This window comes from Ambystoma mexicanum, chromosome 9 (assembly GCF_040938575.1).
Source record: "Ambystoma mexicanum isolate Mex_15411 chromosome 9, UKY_AmexF1_1, whole genome shotgun sequence".
In the NCBI taxonomy this organism is placed as follows: Eukaryota; Metazoa; Chordata; class Amphibia; order Caudata; family Ambystomatidae; genus Ambystoma; species Ambystoma mexicanum.
Window position 1 is genome coordinate 219179360 of NC_090931.1, and position 27833 is coordinate 219207192.

Genomic DNA, 27833 nt, shown 5'->3' on the forward strand with positions numbered 1-27833 from the left:
GCATCCATCCCTTTAAGGACAATTTTGAGACAGTCGAGTCCTCGAACTGCATCCAGCTGCACCGCTGACTATTGTCATGCCACAGTCACCAGAGCCGCCCAACATGCCTCGACCAGCATTCCAGATTGGCCAACCGGCACAGAGACAATGATTCTTGGGCCGAGCTGACATACCGGACAGTCTGTAGACATCCATCCAGCTCACTTGCCGAACTGCATGCCTCCTGGTACCCGCAGCTCTCTCCCGCCACTAACTCTGTCTCATGGGCTGCAAAGTGCCCTGGAACTGCCTCAACGCTGTCGAGCACCAATAACTTCTTCAGCACCAGGTACATTGTGGTTCTGCCCCCCCTGGTCCCTCTCTGAAGGCCCCAAGAGACAGCTATGACCCTTTGCCCCTTTGGTGCAGAAACCAAATTATCTTGAACTTTAAGACTGATTACTGTACCAACTACACTCCTGTCAGTATCCAGAGTGCATCCCTTTCCTTTGTGAAACTGTCTGTCCTTTGTATTCCTTTAAAGTGGGGGTTGTAATTGAAGTGTGCTAGAACTTGTTGTAGTAATAATAAAGTCGATATTTTTATACAACCTTGACTGGACAGTCCCTTTTACTATTGGGTAATAATTGTACTTTCACTGTGTTGCAACTAACCGACGATCCACGACCTTATAGAGATAAGCCTGCTGTTCCATCCATGTTACCAAAATTGGACAAGAAGGTCTTACTTATAATTTTATTTATTTCATAGTATACTTTTAGCCCTACGAATTTCTATCTAAAACACGTAATACATGCAAATACAATACATAGATACTGATATCCTTAAGAATTGTGCAAGTACATGTTCACAATTGCTGTCATGATTTACAATAAATAACAGAAGATATACTAAACAATTAGACTAAACAGTTTAAAATGTCAACAGTTTTCAGGTAACATTTCACCACAAACAAGGTAAAATGAATGTCACCTCCTTGCATGAAATTCATCCATATACATGAGACATCGCTAGGATCAAACAAATTATTAAAGACTTTAAAAAGCTAGTTTGAAGTGTGGTAAGACTCTCACAATACACTAAAAGATGCTTTAGGGATTCTGAGGCCTGACAACCACATAGGTGACACATTCTCTCTGAGCGACTTATGTCCATTCTTGCTCCTTTTATCTCAAGGGATTCACAGTGGTTAAATTTCAACATGAGATATTTTCTAAAGATCTGTGGGCTAGGATAAGCCTCAATATACAAAGGCGTAGATATACGTAGCATCCTATATTAGCATCCTAAATTAGCGAAATATCGCTATGCCATATAATACCACTGAAATAATTTTTGCAGTGTATAAGGTCAATATAGCATAAGCTGAAAATCCAACCTTTCTGGCAATAAATATACTGACTGCATTTGCAGACTTTAAACACGTTGCTTTAACTGATATCCTGTGCTTATCCCATTTGAGCTCATCATCAAATAGCACAACCAAATATTTATATTCATGAACAAGTTCGAGTCTAGTGTTGTCCATAGACAAAACACATTTTTTGGGGGATATATTAGCAGAGAAGACCTTTATCTTACTTTTGGCAATATTAATTTGCAGCCCATCTCTATTAGAATAATCAGCTAATGCAGCCGCTATTTGCATTCCAATCTGTTCGGATCCCTTCTGGTGTACTAGAGGTGTGGGGTTGATTTATGGTTTAGAAACCAATATTTATCCCTGGAACACTTGTGCCCCAAATGTTGATTCATTGCACTCCCACTACTGTTGAGTTTGAAATCTAAGGGTTTCTCCCACTACTGCTGAGTCTCAAATCCATATATTTGCCTACTACTGGTGAATTTCAAATCTAGGTTTTTTTCCCACTATTGTTGAGTTTCAAATCTAGGTGCATCTTCTACTGTTGTGTGTTTCAATTCAAGGTGTTTCCCCCCTACTGCTGAATTTTCAATCCAGGTGTTTCCCACTCTTGGTGAACTTTCCCACCAGTGTTTGTCTCCCCCCTTCCTGACTTTTTTAGTTGCCTAAAACTGCAGCTTGCCTGACTGAGTAGAACTCTCTTTGGGAGGCAACCACCACTCCTAGCACACCACCCCTCTGCCCCCTAGAAATCCACTTTCACCCACCCCTTTCATCCCTACCACCCACACAAGCCAAACACTGACCCTGCACCATGACTACCAATTCACTCACGAGTAGGGCACACCTGCAACCTAGACAACAACTCCCCTCACAATTCTCACATGCTTCACAATCGCATTCACCCAGAGCCTAACATGTCCTTGCAACCGTGCCCCACACATCTTCCAATTCTCAGATCCGAAGAGCTCTCTGGCTCTCCAAAAAACAACCCACTCCTGACCCCAACACTACCCTTACATCTACATTCAGGAATACACCTACCTCATCCCTGCCCACTATCCTTAAATGACTCAACACCTGGTCAATAGTCTGGAGCTCACTGAACCTTACCAAGCAGATGACGGGATCCACCTAAACTGCCAGCCACACCCTGGAAGCCATCTTTGGCTCAACCCACCTCATCACCATATCCACCTCTAGACTCCTCATCAGGACAGACCCCTCAGCCATCCCTTTCTTTCTTGATACACCCCCTCCCCCTCACAAGGCCTGCTCCGCCCCTCCATCACAGTTAAAGCGCTGGAACAAAGAAATAGTAACCCCAGACCTGGCAGCTGCCTTGCTCCTCTTCCACCCCTCAATCCCGCCCCAGAAAACCCCCAAACGTTGACCTTTTTTTACATTCCTGTCTCCATTACTCTCTTCTTCCTTTGACCCCAACTAGCTCTACTCCAGCCCACCAAGTCCCAACCCCAAGTGGTTCACCTGCCACCTAAAGGCGTTAAAACCCCAAACCACTCTCTAGAATGCAAATGGCATGCCAACCAAACCCCACAAAGCAAATCAGCATATAGCCACCATCACCATACTACAAATTATGGTGCACAATGAACTCTAACCTAATCCTGTCCCCCCACATTAACAATCTATCCAAATCCTGCCACTTCCACCTCAAGCTACTGAGACACATCTTCCCTTATCTCACCTACACCCATAGACTGACAGCAACTATGTCCAATGCCATGCCTCGACCTGACTATGCAAACTCCATATACGTAGGTGCACTTCCCTACCAACTAAACAAACTCCAAAGAGTACATAATTCTGCAGCCAGGCTGCTCATTGCCCTCGGCCGAAGGAATCATATTACACCTACACTCGACACACTATACTGACTCCCGATTGGGTGGCGAGCCACCTTAAAAGTCTTGTGCATTACTCACAGAGCTGTGCACAAAACTGTCCCATAATATGTACAAAAGAAGATTACACCCTACTTTCCTACCAGCATGCTGAGGTCAAGCACTGCATTCCCCCTTGTAACCCCCCCACCAAATCAGCCAGGATTGGTGGGTCTGCCTTTTCGACCCTGGTGCCAACAACCTGGAACTTTCTGCCCTCCTCATTTGGCATACGCAAGTCTACATGGCGTTCCGAAAAGCACTAAAGACCTCGGTCTTCCCCAAAAGTCATGCTTAAGAACCCATTCGGTTTTGACCCCCGGACCACATTTCACAGTTAAGGAAAGGCCAAAAATCCAGTAAAATGGACAGGTAAGAATTCTCGAGACAAGAGACCCTGAGCCCAGTAGCACATAGCCATTAATGGCTCTGCACCACACTTTAGGAGCTTGGCAATGTACTAAACTGTGTAGATTAGTGTTGTTTCTGGTGAGTTGAGCTCATGGTGTGGGTGGGTAGTGGAGTTGCTGCTGCACCCCAGTAAAACCGCATCAATCTTATTACCTGCTGTCATTTGACCCTGCCAATGTCAGGAAGTGATATCATATTGCCTTAAACCTACTCTCATATAGTCTCACTATGTTAACTGGTATTCCTCTACACTGCCAAAGTTTGAATCAAATTGGGTTTCTTTACACAGCTGATTATATGTCAGGTTCAAATCTAGGAGCATTTTCCACTGCTGTGTGTCTCAATTCTAGGTGCATCATTTTCCTCTGTTGTGCATCTCACATCTCGGTGCATTTTCTGTATTTCAAATCTAGTCGCATTCTCCCACTGTTGTGAGTCTCGAATCTAGGTACTGTGTGTTCTGATTCGTGTGCATCTTCCACTGATTTAAGTTTCAAATCGAGGTGCATTCTCCTACTTCTGTGTGTCTCGAATATAGGTGTATTTCCACTGCTGTGTGTCAGATCTAGGTGCATTCTTCCACTGCTGTGTGTTTCAAAGCAACATGAATTCTTTCACTGGTGTGTTCTTAAATCTAGGTGCATGTTTCCATGGCTTTCTGCTCAAACTAGGTATTTACTCCACTGCTGCATGTCTCAAATCTGGGTGCAGTGTCCCACTGCTGGGTGTCTCACTTCTAGGCGTATTTCCATTGCTGCATGTCTCGAGTCTTGGTGCATTCTCCCACTGCTGTGTGTCTCTGGTTGTTTGTACTCTGCCTGAGTGTGCCAGTTGGCCTAGAACTGCATATTGCCTGATTGCGTAGGCTGGTCTAACTTCGCATCTTGCATGATTGCGCTAGCAAGCCCAGAACACTTTTCGCCTGACTGAGTATGGTAGCCAAATCGCGCATCCTGAATGACTGTGCTAGTCAGCCAAAAATGCACTGCTGAGTTAATTATAGGCCTAGAGGTTACTGACACGCCAGATGTCTGTTAAGGGGAGCATAGCTAATTTCTGTAGGCACGAGAAGGCAACCAGGGATAGGGAGGCCTTTTCTCACAGATTCTCGCACTTACCTTCCATCACCCTGGCTCTCCACTCAGCACCTACAGCTCGAGAATGCAGCTATCCCCCATGATCAATTCGGTCTACCTTCACACGTACTTATATACCACCTTTCACACCTCAACAACCATCAGAGTGCAGTTATCCTCCACCATAAATCCGGCCTAGCTGCACACATAATCTCACATACCAGCACAACTTCTGTTACAATGTAGCTACCCCCATGACAATTGTGCCTAGCTGCACACATACTACCCTGCACTCAACTTCTAGCACTACATGCAGCTATGCAGCACAAAAAATGTGGTCTAGCTGCACACATAATGAGTGCACACAGGCACTATTTACTGCTCTGACCTGGTCTCCGGTCCCTGAGGGTGCTGAATCTACAGCACATTGAGACCATACCAATGGTGAAAGGCGCTATACAAATGCCCATTAACATAACATAACATTATAAGTTGTTGCCTTTAAAACCAAAAAGAGACCTGCAGCTAACCTTGGTATCATTTAAGAGTTTAGGTAGGAAGGTTTTTAATAGAACACTCAAAACGTGTTTTGCAAAATGTATCGATATTAAACTGAGCCTGGTTATCCTCTTTGAGATGTTTTATGAAATCTGGTTTTATTTTGTCCTGAATTTTTACAATTTGCAATAACATTTATTATTATTTATTCATAGTCTGCCTCCTCCATGAAGCTCCCAACTGCCTGCAACGAAAGCAGGCTCAATAAATAAGACAAACAAATAAATATTTTATATGCACACCACAGAAATTGCTGCATGCTTTTTCAACACAGATCAAGTTTGCCAGTGAAGCCATGATGACAGCCCCCATAATTTGTTGATTCAGAAAAAGAATGCAGTTGAAGCATTTTTTTTCAGATGCCTATTTCAGAGAACTGTACAGATCACACAATTCATATAGGTGACCTGTTCATTTCTTGCAGACCTGCACTAGCACACATGACCTACTGCACAGCCCAATGAATGCATCAGTGTCGTAATTGCCTCTCAGCTCACTCGAGTGTAGCTGAGGAGGCATTGGACCATTATCGTACTTAGATTGACCGTGATGATGGATTCTACAAAAATAGAAAAATCCATGTGGCACGTGAAAATAAAATGCTATCATACAATCATAATTCTTTGGTTGTATGAATATTAAAAAGAGAATAAGAGAGGCAATTAAATAACTGCTCACTAACTACCAGACTGAATGGATTCTAAGTGGTGCAAAGATTTTTTAGTAATTCATCAAAGCCTTTATGAAGGTAAGAATATTCAAAAACTGACAGCCACACATTGAGAGTATTATAAATGAAAAGAGATACATAATCCATACATCTTTGTTGTGTTTTAATGGGATATTAGATCCCTATTTCATCTCCAAGTTAAGAGGGCTGCCTAAGTACTTCTGTTGCAGACACTTGTATCCATAGTTATATGAATCTAGAAAACTACACTAACAAAACAACATTTCTTCATCTAATCACCCAAAATGTTAATCAGAATTATATTTCTTCTTCTAGCACCCCGAAACAAATTGCTTTTGAATATATTAATATTTGTTTTCATTTTCCTCCATCATTACAATTAATATTACACAATTGGGAATACATCCCTAACTCATAGAATCAATGTTACAATAATGATTTAAGATTTAAGACCAACAATAGGAGTGAACGTGGAAGGCCTACAAATTCAAAATCAGCATAGAATAATTATATATAATGCTAAATTCAATGGTTTTGCACTTCCCTGCAAATAAATGTTCAAGAAATTAGATGGTCTTCATTATTGAAACGGTTAATGGGAGTTACCTGATAGATGCAAGGGAGTTCGATGAGGAAGCGAAAATGTTGTTACCAGTGTAATGCAACACACTTTTAGAAGATATCAATAAAGACATTTTGGGATTCAGAAAATATTCCTTAACAAAGAAGATAAACCGGAAAACATTGTGGAAAAAAGCCTATCCGTATCTGAAAGAAAGGTCACTATGAAAATCCACAGAATAAGTGAGTTGTTGGTAACCTTTGGAAGGAATCATACCAAAAGAGAAGAAAATAGTGAGGAAGAGGGACTAAGCCCTTCAAATTTGTTGTATACTCTAAATTCGAGGAATACATTCACAGATCAAATGAAGTCGAGAAGGCCCTGTATCTAATAAAGATACATATATCAACAAAGAGGCAAACAAAACAAAAAATGTTCTTAAACTGAAGAGGGCTGAAAAACAGATATCGCAAACACAGACAATTCCCTAAATTAACAACCAAACAGGGCTCTTCAAACAAATATATAAAACAAGCTATCAGTAGGGGGAGAGATATACCCTTACAATACATTCCAAAAATACATAGCGAATAGAATCAATCAAGCCAAAAAGATAATTAATTTGTCCCTCTATACTGCATCATCAGATAAACAATGAGATCTAGAGAAAGGACTCAGGTTTGTTCTTGCCATGAAGTAAAACACTTTTCGGATGGAAAGAGAATGCGTGCCGTACAGGAGAACTATAGGACTACCCCTTGAAAACATCTTTGTACAGAAAGAACATATAATACCGGATGATGCAACTTGTCTGAGACAAATGTCTACCTTTTGGCTGCTGTATAAGTTGTTAGCACAAGAAGTGGAATGCTTTGATAAGATTATCTTGAGAGGATTCTCTTCTTTGTAAAATACAATATAAAGGATAATCCTCCAATGTAACTTATTAAAAAAATTAAAATGTAAAACGTTGTGAGGAAAATTGCTCCATTGTAATCAAATGAGCCATTGGAGAAGTCTTACAGAAGACACCCAAAGCAAATCTAACTAAATAACAAATAGAGCACCGAAAGGAGGCTGGTTTCATCAAAAATAGCACAATTATCAGAAGAAATAAAATCCAATAGTGGCAATAGTTACCACCTTGCATAAAGGGCATAAACAAATTGCAAACCCTCATATGAGGCTGATTGTGTCAGGTATTGCTTTGATCCTGCAGCCTTTATTAAAGTTTGTGGAGTTATTTTGGAAATCTTTCTTGTTGGAAAAAGGGTTATTTATTAGAGACACTGCAAATCTGGTTCTAGTCACAGCAGTTCTTTCATTTACAGAAAATGATCAATGAATTGTTGGTGACATTGTTTGTAGTGTCAGTGCAAACTAACTTCCCCAAGAGGCATCACTGAAAGTTACTGAGAAAGTCGTCCTGCACACTAGAGTAAGACCGTATCAAGTTCTGATGGAGAACATTATGACAATAGGAGAGATGGGCCTTGTAAAGAATAATTTTACCTACAAAATTGTATATCATCTAGTGTGTTAATGTACAAGTATGGGAGCAACATGTTTGCTCCGATTTGACTGACTTGTGTATAGTATATTAGGAAGACGCATTAACTTACAGGGCAATCAACCCAAATGGAGAACCTATAAATCTTTCACAAATATTTAATTGCACTATTTGCTTTGTATGGGATGTTCCTGGAGCATTTTACAATTTGGGTGACAGAGCAACATGAACATAGTGATTTCACAAGTCCCATATGTGAAAAAGTAATTACTTTTATGGAACTTCTAGCCAGATTTCACAATGCCCAACTAGCTGTTGAATTGTATTTGGAAAAAACCCTGATTCTAGCATATTGTTGAAATTCACGTGCTTGATCCAAAAGCATTGCGGCAGAATCTATCCTATGAGCAGTTTCTCAGATTGAGGAGGAACTGTACCTGTAGATAGGATTTTGACCAACTTGCTAGGAATATTGAGTTGAATTTAAAGAGAAGAGGTACCGAAACATAGTTTGAGTACATCAAATAGCGAGCCCGAAACGTGTATTGATTGATGAGGACCCTTCAAAGGAGAGAAAGAAAATAGGGAACTTGTTAGTGTGTGCTCTAATGTTTGAGTCCCAGAGCAATACGATTAACTCTTTGTTGATGTGTCTTTGACATATCTTAACTATGAAAATCCAGCAGATGCCCAGCTGCCTTTTCACTTTTAGACAGGGACCTAATGTTTGCCAGTCACTGGTGTGGGCCAAACAAGACTATCTCGAGAGAAGGGGGTTTACTATGTTCAAAGAAGGCAGGACACTTCAAAGTGTAGAGGACACTACAGATATGATCATTGCAGTGCATGTCGGTTTACTATCCAGACAACATTGTATTATTAAAAGAGGGATGATCACACTAGATATTTTATGTAACTGTGGACCAAACAGTAGTGTATGTGATAACTACCTGTGCACCTTCTCTGTGTTAGAAAAACAACACATTCACTCAAAAAAAGAATACAAGAGTACATGTCTTGCATTAAGAGGCATATATCGAATGCACTCTTGACTAAACAGTTAAAGTTGGAAATCACAGAGAAGATTTCCTCCAATGCTGTGTTGTGGAGAAGACTAAAATAAATAAATGAAGTGTCCAAATGGAAACAAAATTGAGAAATTGTGAGCAATATTGGATTTTTCTTTAGACACAGTTAAGCAGGGGCTCAATGACACCGTAGAGTGGCAACAACTGGCATTAGACAGTCGATAGTGGAACTGATATCATTAATGAACAAAAGGGGCTGGCAGTGAACAAACCCATGGATGGAAAGATTAATAATTAGAAACTGGTACAAAAAAGAGAAGGTGAAGCAAGTATCCAGAAAATCTCTCAGAGGTGACTGTTACCTATTAACTGACAGGTTGAAGAACAAATACCAGTGAGACAAACTGAGTTATGAATATGTCATAAACTCTGCATGGCATTTCTAAGTTGCCTCAAAATGATCTCATAGGGTTTAAGAAACAATCTGACACAATATGAAAAGAGCACTAGACATGAGATCAAGGAATATGTGAACAGGTTACAAATTATATTTCAAGAATTTGAGTGTGTTCTCATGAACTGAGCAATCTGGGACATCAGTACAGTGATGTATTAAGCAGAAAACTCAGCAAATATTTTGCATATGTTTTACAGAGGAGAAAATATTAAACTAGAGGATGGTTGGGGGAGATTGTTCTACTGTTAAATTAGCGGGTCTCTTAAAAGGGGAAAGTACAGTATATTGCACCGTTAGCGACAGAGTACTGCATGAGTTCAGCCATTTCTGCTAACAGAAACAGCCCAAGAAAGTAGACATTTACAGATGGCGCCTGCATAACTAAACATTAACATGGACTAGACCAAAGCTATATGAAAGGAGATGTATTTCTAAAAGTGAGTTTACACTTAACCATGTGCCCTCGAGTGGCTGTATTGCTACATGAGCAAAATGACATGTATGGTTATGTGCTCCCATGCTTCAGGAACAATGCATTGCATTTGATGACCAAGAATGACCAGAAAGAGTTGACAGTGAAATATGGATGCCTGTACAATTAGGTGACGAATGGGATCAAATTACAGCTGTGTTGCAGGAAGGGGGGCGGTAAATGCTAGATCACATGATTATGTGCCCTGACTTTATGTCCTGCTTGTTATGTTCCGTGGTATACATTTGAATGGAGGTAAGTTTGTTGTTTAAAACGTGGAAGAGGTTTGCCACCCACCCTCACAGAACAGACAAAGGAAATGGAAACGTGTGGTACAGCAAAGATCCAAAAGGATATGGCATGTGAGCTAGTGTGTGGGGTTCACGTCTTCACTAGGGGAAGAGGGCAAGGAGAAATAACATTTTTTGTATGTATTTGCCTTTTACTTCATTACCCTTCTGAAACCAGTGTGTCCAGTACTGTGGGTGTTGAGACACTATGAATGAATACCACATAGAATGTACGAGAGTGGCTATCAACTATGGGAAGATAGTTCACCAAGGGGTTCAGAGTCACATCTGAAAGAAATGAGAGCAAAGCTCAACTTGCTTATGATGTGACACTGAACGCTGAGGTGGACTATTTCCCCTTCGTTGATAGTCAACCGTGTACACTTTTACTTTGAACATGGGTGCCTTTCCGGCCAATTGGAAGCAACTGTGGGTCCTTTCCTCTTAGAAGCTGTAAATTCCTGGTTCTCTGCATGGTTTGCACAGTTAATGCGGTCAAGCTGGAAGTGGACTGTGGGTTACATTGAGAAGTCGGTGGCAGTGGCCTGTGGAGGAACCTAGCAACTGTTTGTTGCTGGACAACATAAATGTGGGGGTGTGTGATGCCAATGCATTTAAATATTTCTTTCATATTTCACTGTGTGATGTCATAGCATGGAGTTATGACTTCTGAAGGTCTACAAAGTTGCTAATTGGGCTCAGTGGAACCCATATTTATATTTCTGATGTATCATGTAACAAGCATCACAAAAATAGATTATGCAAAGCAATCTGTTTGACTTATTATGAGCAGAGGGGGATATTGAGTAAGAAATTGTGGCATTATTTATCTTATATGAGAGGAACCACCTGTGATGATAACTCAGTCACAATTATCCCACATACGCGTTCATTTTGATGTCTACTGTCCTTGTCAGGACTTAATATGAAGATTGTGATATGAAAATATGAAATCAGAAAATTAAGCGTGTCAGGAATTTAATTCATTTTGGTTGGCACAGGTAGCTCTGGAAATTGAGGTATCACACAAGCCACGCACGCAGTGATAATTAAGTAGGTAAAAACCCTATGATCCTATGCTGAGAGTTTAAGCAAGGGAGTAGTGATTGAGAATTCAGTGCAAAATATTCTCATAATATGTGCACATTTTAAAATTGACATGGAGAATTTAGAGCAGCAAAAGGTAAGGTTAGGCCACGAAATATATGTTGCATTGATCAAAGATAATGGAGATTGACATGGAGGTACTCTGGAAGAAAACAAAATAGGATACCAAATGCATGAGAAAAGGGATCTATGCTTATTCAATACTTGAGATATAGAAATGTAGAGATAAGTAAAATGCTGCGGCGTGTTTTATGAGCAGATTTGCAAATGTTTACCCTCTGCAAATAAAACAAAATGGAAAAGAAGGGGCTTGTGATAGGAAAGGAGTAAATGGAACATTCTTTTTGAATATACATTAGTAGTGTGATGCTTAAAATAAAGACCTCAAAATAAAAATATTGATGCGTGTGCTTATGATTTGAAGCTACATCATACTGTGGACTATTGAGAAAATGTTGTTTGTACATTGATGTTACAAGATTGAATATTGACAACGCTTTGCAATAGTCGCATACAGCTTAAATGTACCCTGATGAAGGCCTAAAATGATTGTCCTATACAACTGAATTTCTTGGGATGCCCTTTGATTGTTGTCATCTGGAATTGCATCTGTATTTCAAGAAAGGAATTGAGTTTTTTTCTTTGTTTTAAATAAGGGGCTTAATATAAGAAGCCATGACGTTAATCTCCCCTTTGGGATGAGAAGATATACCTACTTTTCAGTCAACCAATACATGTTGATATAGGATCTTGTCCCAACGTGGAGGGTTCTAATTTAGCTTTATAGGCTGCCTTACCAGAATGCCAAGAGGTCAAGTAAAAAGGCCTGTTTGAAAGTTGATGCTTCTACAAACGTGCCGTATTAAGAGCTCACACAGCTTTCTCATTTTGGAATAGAATACAAACCAAGATGGCCCCCATGCAAATGGGAATGGCAGCTTCTCCTAAATGAAGGTGTCCACTTTACATTTCAGTCAACAAAGACAAACAGCGGGCTCCGCTAGAAAAGGTACATTTTGGGAAAAACACAAACAAAGAAATGCTTGAGCCCTCTAGGTTTGGAAGGCTGCCCAATGTCAGGAAAGGGCCATACCTACCGTCATGAGGCGATAAAGCGGTTAGCATCACAGTAGCAATCTGTCTCTTGCCTCTGCAGGTGTCAAGGAGGGCATCTACAGATAGATCATTGCATTGGAAGCAGCTGGGCAGCGTGGCAATGTCATTTGTAGATATAGACAAATCTGGAAGCAAAATGAAGGAGTAATATTAAAAGTGACAGAGCCGTGCGATGGCCGCCAGTCACATGGTCCGGATAACAGCAGCAGTTCCCTCAACAAGCATGAGGCGGTGATTGCAGTGAAGACTGGCATTGCCCAAAACATCTGGAGAGCCAAAGGTTGCAGTTAGTGAAAGTGTTTAAGGGATTAATGTTGCTTCACAATGGAGAGACTACCCCACCATTTGGCTTCACACTGGAGAGACGGTCTCACCATTTGGCTTCACACTGGAGAGACTGCCTCACCATTTGGCTTCATACTGGAGACACTGCCTCACCATTTGGCTTCACACTGGAGAGACTGCCTCACCATTTGGCTTCACAATGGAGAGACTACCTCGCCATGTGTCTTCACACTGGAGAGACGGTCTCACCATTTGGCTTCACACTGGAGAGACTGCCTCGCCATTTGGCTTCACACTGGAGAGACGGTCTCACCATTTGGCTTCACAATGGAGAGACTGCCTCACCATTTGGCTTCACACTGGAGAGACTGCCTCGCCGTTTAGCTTCACACTGGAGAGACTGCCTCACCATTAGGCTTTACATTGGAGAGACTGCCTCACCGTTTGGCTTCACACTGGAGAGACTGCCTCACCATTAGGCTTTACATTGGAGAGACTGCCTCACCATTTGGCTTCACACTGGAGAGACTGCCTCACCATTTGGCTTCACACTGGAGAGACTGCCTCATCATTAGGCTTTACATTGGAGAGACTGCCTCACCATTTGGCTTCACACTGGAGAGACTGCCTCACCATTTGGCTTCACACTGGAGAGACTGCCTCACCATTTGGCTTCACACTGGAGAGACTACCTCACCATGTGTCTTCACACTGGAGAGACTGCCTCACCATTTGGCTTCACACTGGAGAGACGGTCTCACCATTTGGCTTCACAATGGAGAGACTGCCTCACCATTTGGCTTCACACTGGAGAGACGGCCTCACCATTTGGCTTCACACTGGAGAGACTGCCTCACCATTTGGCTTCACACTGGAGAGACTGCCTCACCATGTGTCTTCACACTGGAGAGACTGCCTCACCATTTGGCTTCACAATGGAGAGACTACCTCACCATGTGTCTTCACACTGGAGAGACTGCCTCACCATTTGGCTTCACAATGGAGAGACTACCTCACCATGTGTCTTCACACTGGAGAGACTGCCTCACCATTTGGCTTCACACTGGAGAGACTACCTCACCATGTGTCTTCACACTGGAGAGACTGCCTCACCATTTGGCTTCGCAATGGAGAGACTGCCTCACCATGTGTCTTCACACTGGAGAGACTGCCTCACGATTTGGCTTCACACTGGAGAGACTGCCTCACCATTTGGCTTCACACTGGAGAGACTTCCACGCCGTTTGGCTTCACACTGGAGAGACTTCCACACCATTTGGCTTCACACTGGAGAGACTTCCACGCCGTTTGGCTTCACACTGGAGAGACTTCCTCACCATTTGGTTTCACACTGGAGAGAGTGTCTAGTGGCCAGTCTACAGCAGACTCGACCCATTCATTGTGGGCCTCTTCCCACAGGCTCTAGGCTTTTAGGACTGGGCACAAACCTTGTGCCTTTGAATTCCTCAACTGGAGTGCCTCCTACCTTGAGCTCCAGTAAGTCGCTAAGGGGTGTTTATAGCCTGGACTCTTCCACTGCTCCGGTCTCCCACCCTTGTCAGACTGACTGTAATAGTAGGGTACGCTTAAACAGCTCTTGACATCACAGTTGCACGCATTTGCAGTGCCCTAATTAGCACGCGTTGTCGAAAGGGAATGCCGTACACCAGGTTGCGCTCGGCAACGTTGTGTGCCCTTCTACTGACACTCCAGGTGGCTTCTGAAACATTGACATTCCAAGTGGTGGCAATAGAATATGCATCGTGCACAGCATGTGTTGCATACACCACGTGTCCCTTTAATGTATTCCTTGTGCATTCAACAAGGCGGGGCACGGCTGCCGAAGATTCCTGGAAGGTCTGCATTTGGTCGTTGTTTGAGAACAGCAACAACAAATAAAGGACTTGGCAGGAGGAGCCCTGTACCTACCGGTGAGACTTATGCCTGCGGATTATCACAAATCTCTCCACACACACTGAGTCCGTGCAGCGACAGCTGCCCCCACGCCCGCTCCTTCCCGCGCAGCGCTTAAAGGAGCTCAGAGCCTCCGGCGCGAGGCTTTGCTCTTAATGAAAGTAAACATTGCACAACATGCCTATTTGCCCATTTGGCTTGTTGGGCGGCCTTGGCTGGCAGCGGCCTTGGAGCTCCTCGGGGACGGAGATGAGGTGATTCCGGGCACCAGGAGCACAATAAAGGCCCGCCACTGCAATCTGCGATTAGGAAATGGCATTAGCACAGGCTGAACCAGTGCTTACCTGTCTTCCAGAGTCCCCGGTCCTCACCAGACAAGGGTCGGCCCAGGGAATGAATGGCTTTGGCAGCGTTAATTCTCATACGAGCACTCCTGCCTGTGTCACAACCACGGCTGTGCCACTCTCCACCGAGTAAATATATGGGCATCAGTGATGGGCATGGTGACAGCTAACCTTAATCAATTATTATTTTATAACGCGCTTAATATGACGACCAGTCTCTAAGCAAAGACTGGAATTCGAACCGGTATTGCTCTGAGTTGTCTTGCTTCTAAGTCAAAAGTGTTGCCCCTGAGCGGCTGGTCACAGCAAATGGACAAGTTATCAGTAATACCACACGTTATGCATAGGGACGTCATTTCACCAAAATGCCAGAGGTAGCGGAAGTGACATCACACGACCCTTGACCCCCTGGTGACATCACAGGAAGTGATGTCATTTGATCCCATCCCAAAGTGATATTGCGGTATGCGATGGAACACAACCTTTCAGCCGTTGACAAAACAGGAAGTGCTATCGCATAACATTGTACAATAAAAAAGAACATGGTTACGATATCGCTATAATGTGATGTACATTTCATACAAGAATGGATCGCCATATGTATCGCTAAGATCAGTGTGTGTAGGCCCATATTACCAAATTACTGTGAATGCAAGCAGACGTCCATGACCAAATGATAATGATGTGTTATCATATAGCACTTACCCTCAAGTGCTTTATATAGAAAAAGTATACACCTAATATCACCCAACCTGTGTTGGTACTCATTTATAGACCTCAGAAGGATGAAAGGCTGAGTTGAGGTGTTTAAGAACAGACTAAATCAGTGACTCACCCCCTGAAGTGTGCCTGAAATAAACCTTTAATGTGTCTAGCAATTATTGTATAGAATTCCAGAAAGACACATTATTTGGAATTCCTAATCTTTCTTATTTAGGGTCAGTGCTGAAAGTGTTAGACTTGTGTCTCTCCTTTTCTTCTTTTTCTTGTTTTTTTAAGGGGTTTTAACAAGAAAGCCACCAGTCCAGAATTAAAGTGCCACATGGTGCTGGCCACAGCGCATGAGCTTGCATTACAAAAAATATATATATATACTTTTTTTTCTCTTTTTTCTTCCTAGAGGTCGCAAGCGTGACCACAGAGGTCGCAAGGGAGACCTCAGAGGTTGCAGTTGCGACCACTGGCAACCCCGAAATGACGTCCCTGGTTATGCATTCCCGAACTTTGGACAGACATGGTCAGGAAGGTTTGGCAGCGAAGCTAGATGATTATTAGAAGAGTGTCATGTTATCATGCGGGTTAATACAATAAATGGCCTGAAAAAAATGGTATCACAATCCAATAGATTGTGTAAAGGAGAGTCACAGCAACAGTGGAGAGGAGATCTGCAGCAATGGCTAGTGGAATGACTAGTCCAATATCTAGTGGAAAGGAGATCTGCAGCAATGGCTAGTGGAATGACTAGTCCAATATCTAGTGGAAAGGAGATCCACAGCAATGGCTAGTGGAATGACTAGTCCAATATCTAGTGGAAAGGAGATCTGCAGCAATGGCTAGTGGAATGACTAGTCCAATATCTAGTGGAGAGGAGATCCACAGCAATGGCTATAGGAAAGTCAAGGTCAATATCTAGTGGAAAGGAGATCCACGGCAATGGCTAGTGGATGACTAGTCCAAAATCTAGTGGAAAGGAGATCTGCAGCAATGGCTATAGGAAAGTCAAGGTCAATATCTAGTGGAAAGGAGATCCACGGCAATGGCTAGTGGAATGACTAGTCCAATATCTAGTGGAAAGGCGATCCAAGGCAATGGCTATGGGAATGTCTAGCCCAATATCTAGTGGAAAGGAGATCCACGGTAATCGCTAGTGGAATAACTAGTCCAATATCTAGTCGAAAGGAGATCCACAGCAATGGCTAGTGGAATGACTAGTCCAATATCTAGTGGAAAGGACGTCTGCAGCAATGGCTAGTGGAATGACTAGTCCAATATCTAGTGGAAAGGAGATCCACAGCAATGGCTAGTGGAATGACTAGTCCAATATCTAGTTGAAAGGAGATCCACAGCAATGGCAATAGGAATGTCAAGGTCAATATCTAGTGGAAAGGAGATCCACGGCAGGCAATGGCTAGTGGATGACTAGTCCAATATCTAGTGGAAAGGAGATCCAAGGCAATGGCTATGGGAATGTCTAGCACAATATCTAGTGGAAAGGAGATCCACAGTAATGGCTAGTGGAATCAATAGTCCAATATCTAGTGGAAAGGAGATCTGGAGCAATGGCTAGGGGAATGACTAGTTCAATATCTAGTGGACAGGAGATCCACAGAAATGGCTATGGGAAAGTCTAGGTCAATATCTAGTGGAAAGGAGATCCACAGTAATGACTAGTGGAATGACTAGTCCAATATCTAGTTGAAAGGAGATCCACAGCAATGGCTATGGGAATGTCTAGCCCAATATCTAGTGGACAGGAGATCCACATCAATGGCAAGTGGAATGACTATTCCAATATCTAACAGAAATGTGATCCCCAGCAACCGCTAGTGGAATGGGTAGCCCACTACCTAGTGGATAGGAGATCCACAGAAACATCCAAAGGGATGGCTGGCCCAAAACCTAGTGGGCCGATGAGCTCATTTTCTGTCAGAAATGAGACCCACAGCAGCAGCAGCTAGTGGAATGTCTAGTCCAATAGCGAGTGGAAAGTTGACTCACAACAACAGCTAGTGGAATAGCTTTTCCAAATAGCCTGTGCAAATGAGACCTACAGCAACAGCTAGTCTAATCGCTAGTCCGATAGTTAGTGGAAAGGAGCTCCACAGCTAGTGGGATGGCTAGTCAAAAACGAGTGGAAATGAAATCCACTGCAACATCTAGTAGAATTGATACTCCAATAGCTAGTCCAAAGGAGATTGACAGTAACAGCAAATAGGTTGGCCAGTTCAATAGCCAGTGCAAAGGAGATCCATGCTAACATCTAGTTTAAAGTCTTGTGCAATGGCTAGTGGGTAGGAGATACAAAGCAGCAGCTAGTGAAATGGGTACTCCAACAGATAGTGGAAAGGAGCCCCACAGTAGCAGCTAGTGGATTGGCTGGTCAAATAGCCACGGAAAAGGTGATCCACAGCAACAAGTGGAATGGGTAATCCAAACGCTAGTGCAAATGAGAACCTCATCAGTAGCTAGGGGAATGGCTAGCCCAATAGCTGGTGGAAAGCGGATCTAAAGCCTCAGCCAGTAGAATGGCTAGTACATTAGTTAGTGGGATAGAGATCCAAAGCATCCGTCTGTGGAATTGTGGTGGAAAGACGACCCACAACAAAAGCTGCTGGAATGGATAGTCCAATATCTGGTGGAAAGGAGATTTCCCAACAACTGCTAGTGGCATGGCTAATCCAATAGCCAGTCTAAAGGAGGTGCACAAACAGCAGCTAGAGGAATGGTTAGTTCAATAGCCAGTGGAAAGGAATCAAATGGCTTGTCCAATAGCTTTTAGGAAATGAGACCCGTGGCAGCAGCTAGTGGAATGGCTAGTCCTTTAGTCAGTGGAAAAGAGATCACGAACAGCACCCAGTGGAATGGCTAGTCCAGTAGCTGGTAAAGAGGTGGTTGTATAAGAATTGATCGTTTTACAACTGCTCGAATGACAATTGACCTTTTCACAATTGACCGAATTGTGAAGGTCAATTGTACCATATATGTGGAGGGAAACCCCCCACAACCCCCCACCCAACGCCACACCCCCCAAAACCCATATATGTATATATATATATATATATAAAAATTCGGTCAATTGTGAAAAGGTCAATTGTGACCCTTTAAATTCGGTCAATTGTACATTCAAACAATCGTAAACGACCAATTTGGGTAATACCAAAGAGGTGATCCACATCAATAGTTAGTGGAAAGGCTGGTCCAATAGCTAGTGGAAAGGAGGTCTACAGTAACAGTCAGTGCAAAGACTGGCTCACTAGCCAGTGGAAAAGAGATCCTCGGCAACAGCTAGTAGAATGGATAGTCCAACAACTAGTGGAAAGGAGATCACAACAACAAGCAATGGATTGGCTAGTTCAATAGCCAATGCATAGGAGATCCACAGCAGCAGCTAGTGGAATGGCTAGTCCAATGGCCATTGTAACAAAGATCCGTAGCACTAACTCATGGAATGACTAGTCCAATCTCCAGTGGCAAGCAGATCCACAGCAAGTGGAATGGCTAGTCCAATGGCCAGTGTAACAACGATCTGTAGCACTAACTCATGGAATGACTAGTCCAATCTCCAGTGGCAAGTAGATCCACAGCAAGTGCAATGACTAGTCCAATGGCCAGTGTAACGAAAATCCATAGCACTAACGCATGCAATGACTAGTCCAATCCCCAGTGGCAAGCAGATCCACAGCAAGTGGAATGCTTTGTCCAATGGCCAATGTCATAAAGATCCGTAGCACTAACTCATGGAATGACTAGTCCAATATCCAGTGGCAAGTAGAGCCCCAGCCACAGCAAGTGGAATGGCTAGTCCAATGGCCAGTGTAACGAAGATCCATAGCACTAACTCATGGAATGACTAGTCCAATCTCTAGTGGCAAGCACATCCACAGCAAGTGGAATGGCTAGTACAATGGCCAGTGTAACAAAGATCCTTAGCACTAACTCATGGAATGACTAGTCCAATCTCCAGTGGCAAGCAGATCCAAAGCAAGTGGAATGGCTAGTTCAAAGGCCATAGCACTAACTCATGCAATGACTAGTCAAATCTCCAGTGGCAAGCAGATCCACAGCAAGTGGAATGGCTAGTCCAATGGCCAATGTAATGTAGATCCGTAGCACTAACTCATGAAATGACTAGTCCAATCTCCAGTGGCAAGTAGAGCCCCAGCCACAGCAAGTGGAACGGCTAGTCCAATGGCCAGTGTAACGAAGATCTGTAGAACTAACTCATGCAATGACTAGTCAAATCTTGAGTGGCAAGTAGAGCCCCAGCCACAGCACGTGGAATGGCTAGTCCAATTGCCAGTGTAACGAAGACCCAAAGCATTAACTCATGGAATGACTAGTCCATTATCCAGTGGCAAGCAGATCCACAGTCATAGCAAGTGGAATGGCTAGTCCAATGGCCAGTGTAACAGAGATCCGTATCAGTAACTCATGCAATGACTAGTCTAATCTCCAGTGGCAAGTAGAGCCCCAGCCACAGCACGTGGAATGGCTAGTCCAAAGGCCAGGGCAACGGAGAGCCGTAGCACTAACTCATGCAATTACTAGTCCAATCTCCAGTGGCAAGTAGAGTCCTAGCCACAGCACGTGGAACGGCTAGTCCAATGGCCAAGGCAACGGAGATCCGTAGCACTAACTCATGCAATGACTAGTCCAATCTCCAGTGGCAAGTAGAGCCCCAGCCACAGCACGTGGAATGGCTAGTCCAATGGCCAAGGCAACGGAGATCCGTAGCACTAACTCATGCAATGACTAGTCCAATCTCCAGTGGCAAGTAGAGCCCCAGCCACAGCACGTGGAATGGCTAGTCCAATGGCCAAGGCAACGGAGATCCGTAGCACTAACTCATGCAATGACTAGTCCAATCTCCAGTGGCAAGTAGAGCCCCAGCCACAGCACGTGGAATGGCTAGTCCAATGGCCAGGGCAACGGAGATCCGTAGCACTAACTCATGCAATGACTAGTCCAATCTCCAGTGGCAAGTAGAGCCCCAGCCACAGCTCGTGGAATGGCTAGTCCAATGGCTAGTGGAATCGAGAGTCACAGCAGCCATGGGTGGAATGACTATTCCAATAGGTAATGGAAAGTAGATCCATAGCAACAGCAAGTGGAGTTCATAGTGCAATAGCTAGTGGATCAGAAATCTACAGCAAACGCAATGGAATGCCCAATCCAATGCTAGTTTATACTAGATCCACAGATGCAGCTATCGATCTAATGAGGTAGAATATAATTATTTTTGATCAAATCAAAGAAACATCTTCAATCTATGTTCAGTGAAATTAAGTTCCTCCCTGAATGAGTGCATGTATCAACGTTTTTCTGCGGCACCATATGTGCTTAGAGAATGTGAAGGCAGATAAGGGCAATACTGGGCCATCGTACGACAAATAACATTTTGCAGACGATCCTATTGCTGACAAAAAAAATATATAGGGCCATGTGGCTCTGCCCGTGCTGGCAAAGTAAAAAAAAGCAAATGCCAAGGGGCCAGTGGAATGAAGCGTGTCAGGCTGTGCGAGAACAGGCACCGGTACTTGCGAAGGCATAAGACGTAACATGATCCAATCCGACAATGTGCGATTATAGAAGCAAACTTGATCATTTTGCTGCATTGCAGTCACTTAAATGGCCTGCATCTGGCTTAACATGTCTAATATTATATGCATTAGGTGTGGAGCACCATCGCCTAAGCGGGAAGCATATGGTATTGTTCCTAATATTCTGCGACTAAAACAAACAATGGAAGACATATGGATGTTCTCTCGTCTTCGTGATCCGCCATATGGAAGCTGTGCTTTAGCGTGTGCTTGCGATGCCCCAGCGAGCGTTCACAGTGTTCTGCGGACTTGCTACCTTTGCCTTCCTCTGATTTCATGACGGATGAATCCACAGACTTCTAATACCGACTTCTCTGAGCTACTGGTTTGATATGTCGGCAAATGACTTTATAAGGTGGGACGAAGAATAATCTCACCTTCTAAGTCCTGCATGGTTAAGAACGCTTTCAAATTAAACATTGCACACTTTGCAAATGGAACAAACAATGCAGGAGGACAGCAGCGCTTATCAAACTCACTCTGGGGAAGTTTCAGTTTGTGGGCAACAGCGTTTTGTTCTCAAAGCCACAAGGCCCCGGGTAACCCAGTACCTGAAGTTTGGGGCAGCCTCAATGCACTTATAGATATGGACCTAAATCAGGCGCCCGCTTTGGCTCTCAAAGTGTTTTGGACTGCAACTACCATCAACCCTAGCCATCATAGTCGATGTAGAGGGAGCATGGGAGTCATAGTTCTCAACATCAGGAGAGCAGTAGGTTGCAGATTCCTGACCTAAAGTACTGTAGTCCCAAAGGTACATTTGAGAATGTGAAGTAATTCCATAGAGGGAAAGGATCCGTCAGAGATGCTTCACTTAATGCTTTGGATGCCAGAATGTGGAGTCTGGGGCTCACAGTCACCATTGAGGACTTCTGGTGGCATATCAGGCACATGGGTAAGAGTTTGATAGAAAGCTGATCAGTGATATCCGTGCACTGTCCTCGGCTATGCAGACAGTGCACCGCTCTCGACACCAGACATGGGATGACCTCACCACACCCCTTACTAGATGAGACACACTGCCAGGAGTATTATTTGAGAATAATGGATATTTCCTCTTTCTTTTGAGTAGAAATGAAAGTCTTTGCATGAACTAAACGACCATAACTGTATTGATACTTTGTACACACCATATACCTGTTGGCCATTAGGATGTGCCTTGTGTGCAAAGCACGTGTTGGCCTAAGCACAACAAATGATGTAAAAATAAAAAATTAAATCAACACAGAGCACTGCCAACGTGAGGAACAGGGTATCTCTGTTTTCATCTATCTACATAAAGTGTTAAAGTGTGAGTTGGGGCACACTCAATAAAAACCTCAGCCCAAATTTGATTACCAAACAGAAATCCAGATTCCCACATATTCAGCAGCCCAACACAGCAGCTGTGCTCTCAAAGGATTACAGAGGACAGTTTGCCAACAGTACACCTGTTATCTTTCTCCATACTTTCTTCCAGGGTCTTTGGTTAAATCCAAGGACCTTCATTCATGGCAAGACTGATACAGTTGGACTGTCTTTTATGGTCTGTCATAAGATCCAAGAACCTTCGTCTTGGCTACGCTGCTAGCCAAGGACTTTCGTTCATGACCGGTGTTGAAATTCAAGAATCTTCACTCCCATCCAGGTTTATATTCAAGCACTTTATTCCATGGCCTGTGGAAAAAATCTCAAAACCTTCACCGATGGGCAGGTTGATACCCAAAGCCTTTCTTTCATTTTCTGTATTGAAACCCAAGGACCTTAACTCATGCCCATGCTGATAACCAATTACTTTTTTTCATGGCCTTTAGTGAAATCCCAGGAGCTCATCTGATGCTCAAGTTGTCATCCTAAAATGTTCTTTCTTGGTGTGTGGTGAAATCCAAAGACGTTCAACCATGGGCAGGTTGATACAAAACAACTTTCTTTCATGGGGCCTCATTACGAGGTTGGAGGTAGTCATGGCGCTATTAGCGCCATGGCTGCCTCCAAACTCGTTCCGACTCCGCCCTGGTGAATGGAGCAATTACCGGTCCATTCCAAGGTTGGCGGGACCGGTAATTCCCCATTCACCAGGGCCATTCCCCATTCCCATTGAGCCCCTATGGGGCTCAATGGGAATGGGGAAGGGGCTAATAACGGTACCACAAATTGCGGTAGCGTTATTAGCTCCAGAGTCCTTTTGCGGGTCCCATCCTTAATGCTTGGAAAAACCAGGCGTTAAGGGGGGACCCGCAAAGGGAACTCGTAGTAGGGCGGTAAGGGATTACCGGCACCGGTGCTCTTACCGGTGCCAGTAATTCCTTACCGCCCACCTCATAATGAGGCCCATGGTCTTTGGTGAAATCAAAGGATATTTCTTTATGGCGTTGATGATATCAGTGCATCTGGCGGGTTCCAAGAACCTTTGCTTATGGGTAGGGTGTTATCCCAGGAAATTCACATATGGGCTGTGGTGAGCTATAAGGACCTTCCCTGGTGGCCTGTGCTAGCATCTGAAGAGATCAAGTCGTGTCCTGTGGTGGCATTGCCAGATCTTCAATAGTGGCCTTTGCATGTGCATCAGAAACTTTGTAATCTTCTCTCAGAGCTCTGATGACCGCCCATGACCTTCACTCATGATGTGTGGTAATCTACTAGACTTTCACTCATGGCGTGTGAAGAGTGGACCTGTATTATTCCCACTGGACCTTTGTGATGCCCCAAACCTTCATTCATGGTGTGTAGAAACCTCACAAGACTTTAGCTCATGACCTGTCCTGTAATCCTCTCTTGGGGCTGTGCTGGCATCTCAGGCCCTTCACTTATGCATTTCGGTAACCTCACATCGCTTTCTCTCAAGAGTGGGGTAGAGTGGTCCTGTAATCCTCCCTCTGGACCTTTGTGATGCCTCAACATCCAGCCCTGCTGTATAGGATCCTACAAGGCATTAGCTCATTACCTGTATACAGCGGTCGTTTGATCTTCACTCAGGGCTGTGCTGGCATCTTGGGCCCTTCAATCATGCATTTGGGTAACCTCACAAGGCTTTCACTCAAGTGCTGTGTAGTTTTGCCCTGTAATCTTCCGTCTGGATCGCTGTGATGCCTCAAACCTTCAGTCATTGTGTCGAGGAGCCGCAAAAGACTTTAGCTCATGACCTATATAAAGTAGTCCAGTGATCGCCTTTCAGGGCTCTGGTGGCATCTCAGGACCTTCATTCATAGGATTTGGTAATTTCGCAAAGCTTTCACTCATGTCCTGTATAGAATGGTCCTGTGATCTTCTCTGGAGGCTGTGGTGACATCTCTGGCCAATCACTCATGCATTTTGGGAATGTCACAAAGCTTTCACTCATGCCCTGTATAGAGTGGTCCTGTAATCTTCTCTCAGACCTGTGGTGACCTCTCAGGACCTTCACTCATGGTGTGTGGAAATCTACAAGAAGTTCACTCATGGCTTGTGAAGAGTGGCCCTGTAATCTTCCCACTTGACCTTTGGGATGCCCCAAACCTTCCATGTTGGTGTGTAGGAATATCACAAGACTTTAGCTCCTGACCTGCATAGAGTGGTCCTGGGATCTTCTCTTGGGGCTGTTATGGCATCTAAGGCCCTTCACTCACGCATTAAGGTAACATCACCAGGCTTTCACTAAAGAGCTATGTAGAGTGGCCCTGTAATCTTCCCTCTGGACCTTTGTGACACCATCATTCTTCAGGCATTGTGTGTAGCAGCCCCACACAACTTTCACTCATTACCTGTATAGAGTAGTCCTGTGTTCTTCTTACAGGGCTTTGGTGACATCTCAGAACCTTCATTCTTAGGCTTTGGTAATCTCAGAAACCTTTCACTCATGGCCTGTATGCAGTGGTCCTGTGATTTTCTCTCGGGGCTGTGGTAACATCTCTGGATCTTCACTCATGCATTTCAGTAACCTTGTGGGATGTTTTACCCATGCATCCGAGCCCTACCACAAAAAACTGTGCAGTACTGGCATTGAAAACATCATGATGGCCAGAGCTTCCCAGAAAATGCCCAGGGAAATGCATGAAGAATAGGCTGCCACCCATTTTTGCCGATGTTATGGGCACAGAAGGGCACTGCCTAAAACCACCATTGGACTACCCACGCAGTAGCCTGAAACCATTGGGAATGGCAATGCTGATTGCCAAAAGCAACCTAGAACTGTGGGGAATTCATTTATTAAATCCCAAAAATGGTTGCATTACCAGTACTCACCACTATCAGAAAGCCGGCGTTTTAAAACAACACCAGACATTTGTGTAAAACTGAATAAATGAACCCAAAGCAGGCCAAAGAAAGACTTACTAAGAGGTGGATACAATGTAAAGTTATATTCTGAAGTGACTTGAAGGTTTATAACAAGACTGGCTGAGCTCTGCAGGTCTGCAGCGGCTTAAACTGAAACTGGATTTAAAATTACCAAAAATCGAAATGTGTAAATAAACTGAGGGACAGACTTGTGACTGCCACATAGTTTGTCACTGTTAAAATGTCATAGTTTTGAACTTAGAATGAGCAGAACAAAAAGCGACATTTTATCTGAAACCTGGATTAATGAAACTGAATTCTGCCCACCAGCTACCCCCGACAGGAGTTGAGACTTGCACAACAGCTGTGTTCCCAGGCCTAGCTGCCTTTTGCTGTTCCCACCAAAAGGGATATGACACTTCTCTGATTGAATTACCTGGGCTCTGCAGGAAATTGAACAAAGCCCTGTCCTGACTCAGGCAAATGTTTTATTATGGGGGTCGTAAAAGTGGCTTCCTCCTGGAAGGAAAGGGGAGGAGCACTGCCTGTGAGAGCAAGCTGGCTTGGCAGAACTGGAAAAACCAGAAATTCAACCTTGTGCTGGGGGAAACCACACCCCTTTGGGGCCAGAACATAAATCTAAAAAGATGGATCATTCATAGAGCGGACTTGTGAAAATTTTATAAGTGATATCATTATTCTTGTGATTTTTCTGTGCACATTTGAAGACGTGGTAGGACCCGGTGGTATGTTCAGGGGGGTTTTAGCGGAAAAGAGGATATTACTCTAAATGTATGTATGTTAAAAATCTGACACTCCACCACCTAATGCCCACACACCATGGGCACATCTGTGTAAGTGCGGGGAAAAATCGAACATTGGTAACCCGACTAAAAAGTGAAATATGTTGCCATTTTTGAACCCAAGCTCCTAGGAAGAGCAGATTTGGGACAGAGACTACCTCATGTGATAGGTAATATGTACATGCAATGACAAACCACTATGTATTTGAGAAATGTGCATTTTGAATCAAATATAGATTTGTGGGCAAACTGACCATGGGAGGATCCTCTGACCCATAAAACCTACAGCATCACTCTGACTCACAGTTCCTTCCCCAATCATGGGAGATGGGAGAATTGGGCCAATGACAAGTTGAAAGAAGGGCTGGTTAGTGATGCTGCACACACACCCACTTTCAAAACACATAAAAGCAGACAGTCAGGACAGATAGAGACATTCAATTCCATTTGCTGCGGAGCATGCTGATCGACGACTTCACATCCAGAGATCCAGACTTCAAATCCATCAATCTCCAGAACCTGTAGCAGTACCTAGAAAGCAGAGCAGTATCCAGAATCCAGAGAGGCTAGACCAGCAGCGCAGAGCTGACCCAGACCGCTGTTAGCAGAACCAGAGAGCTGACCCAGATCACTGTGAAGAGACCCAGACCAGACTAGAGTCCAGTCCAAAACCTGACCAGATCCGTGGCGAGGCCTAATTCAAAAATATATTGTGAGTACCTAGCAGAACTGTGCAGAACCAATCTCTTAGTTAAAATAATATAATTCAATCTATTTTAATCTAACCAGAACTGCCTCCTAACTGTCACCTGTCATTTGCAAAGCTGTCACTTGTCATTTTCTAGCTACAAGCTGTAACCTGTCACTTTGAACTTTTAAAATCTGAAAAACTACCTTTATTTAATCGTCCGTATCTCTGGAACCGTTTGGGCTAGGAACTTGGTTTAACTTTGCTCTGAAAGCGTAGAATCTCAGCTTTTCAACTAGCCTAGAACCGACTTCCTACTCCTCATACTCTTGCCGTAATCACGATTCTCGCACTCGCGAATTTTACCGCGATTTGCGATTTGGTTAAAAATCCAGCCACGTGTGAAAACAGCAGCTTCCTTGCTTTCCTTGCTAAAAATTCGTTTGCCTCTTAAGAACCATCCCTGAATCATTGCTAGAGTGAGCATGGACTAATATTAACTAGATACCACTCACACTGAATCTCCTGAAGGGAAATAAAAGCATTTTAGCATATTTTTCACTTCCTTGCAAACCACATTCAAAGCATTTTGGGCCTGTGTTTAAAACCTGTCCTCTAAGCTTGCTGGGGGGGGAACTGAATTTCGTATTGTATTGATTGCATTCCTGAGAACTGTGTGCTCTTCTTTCCATCTCCTTATA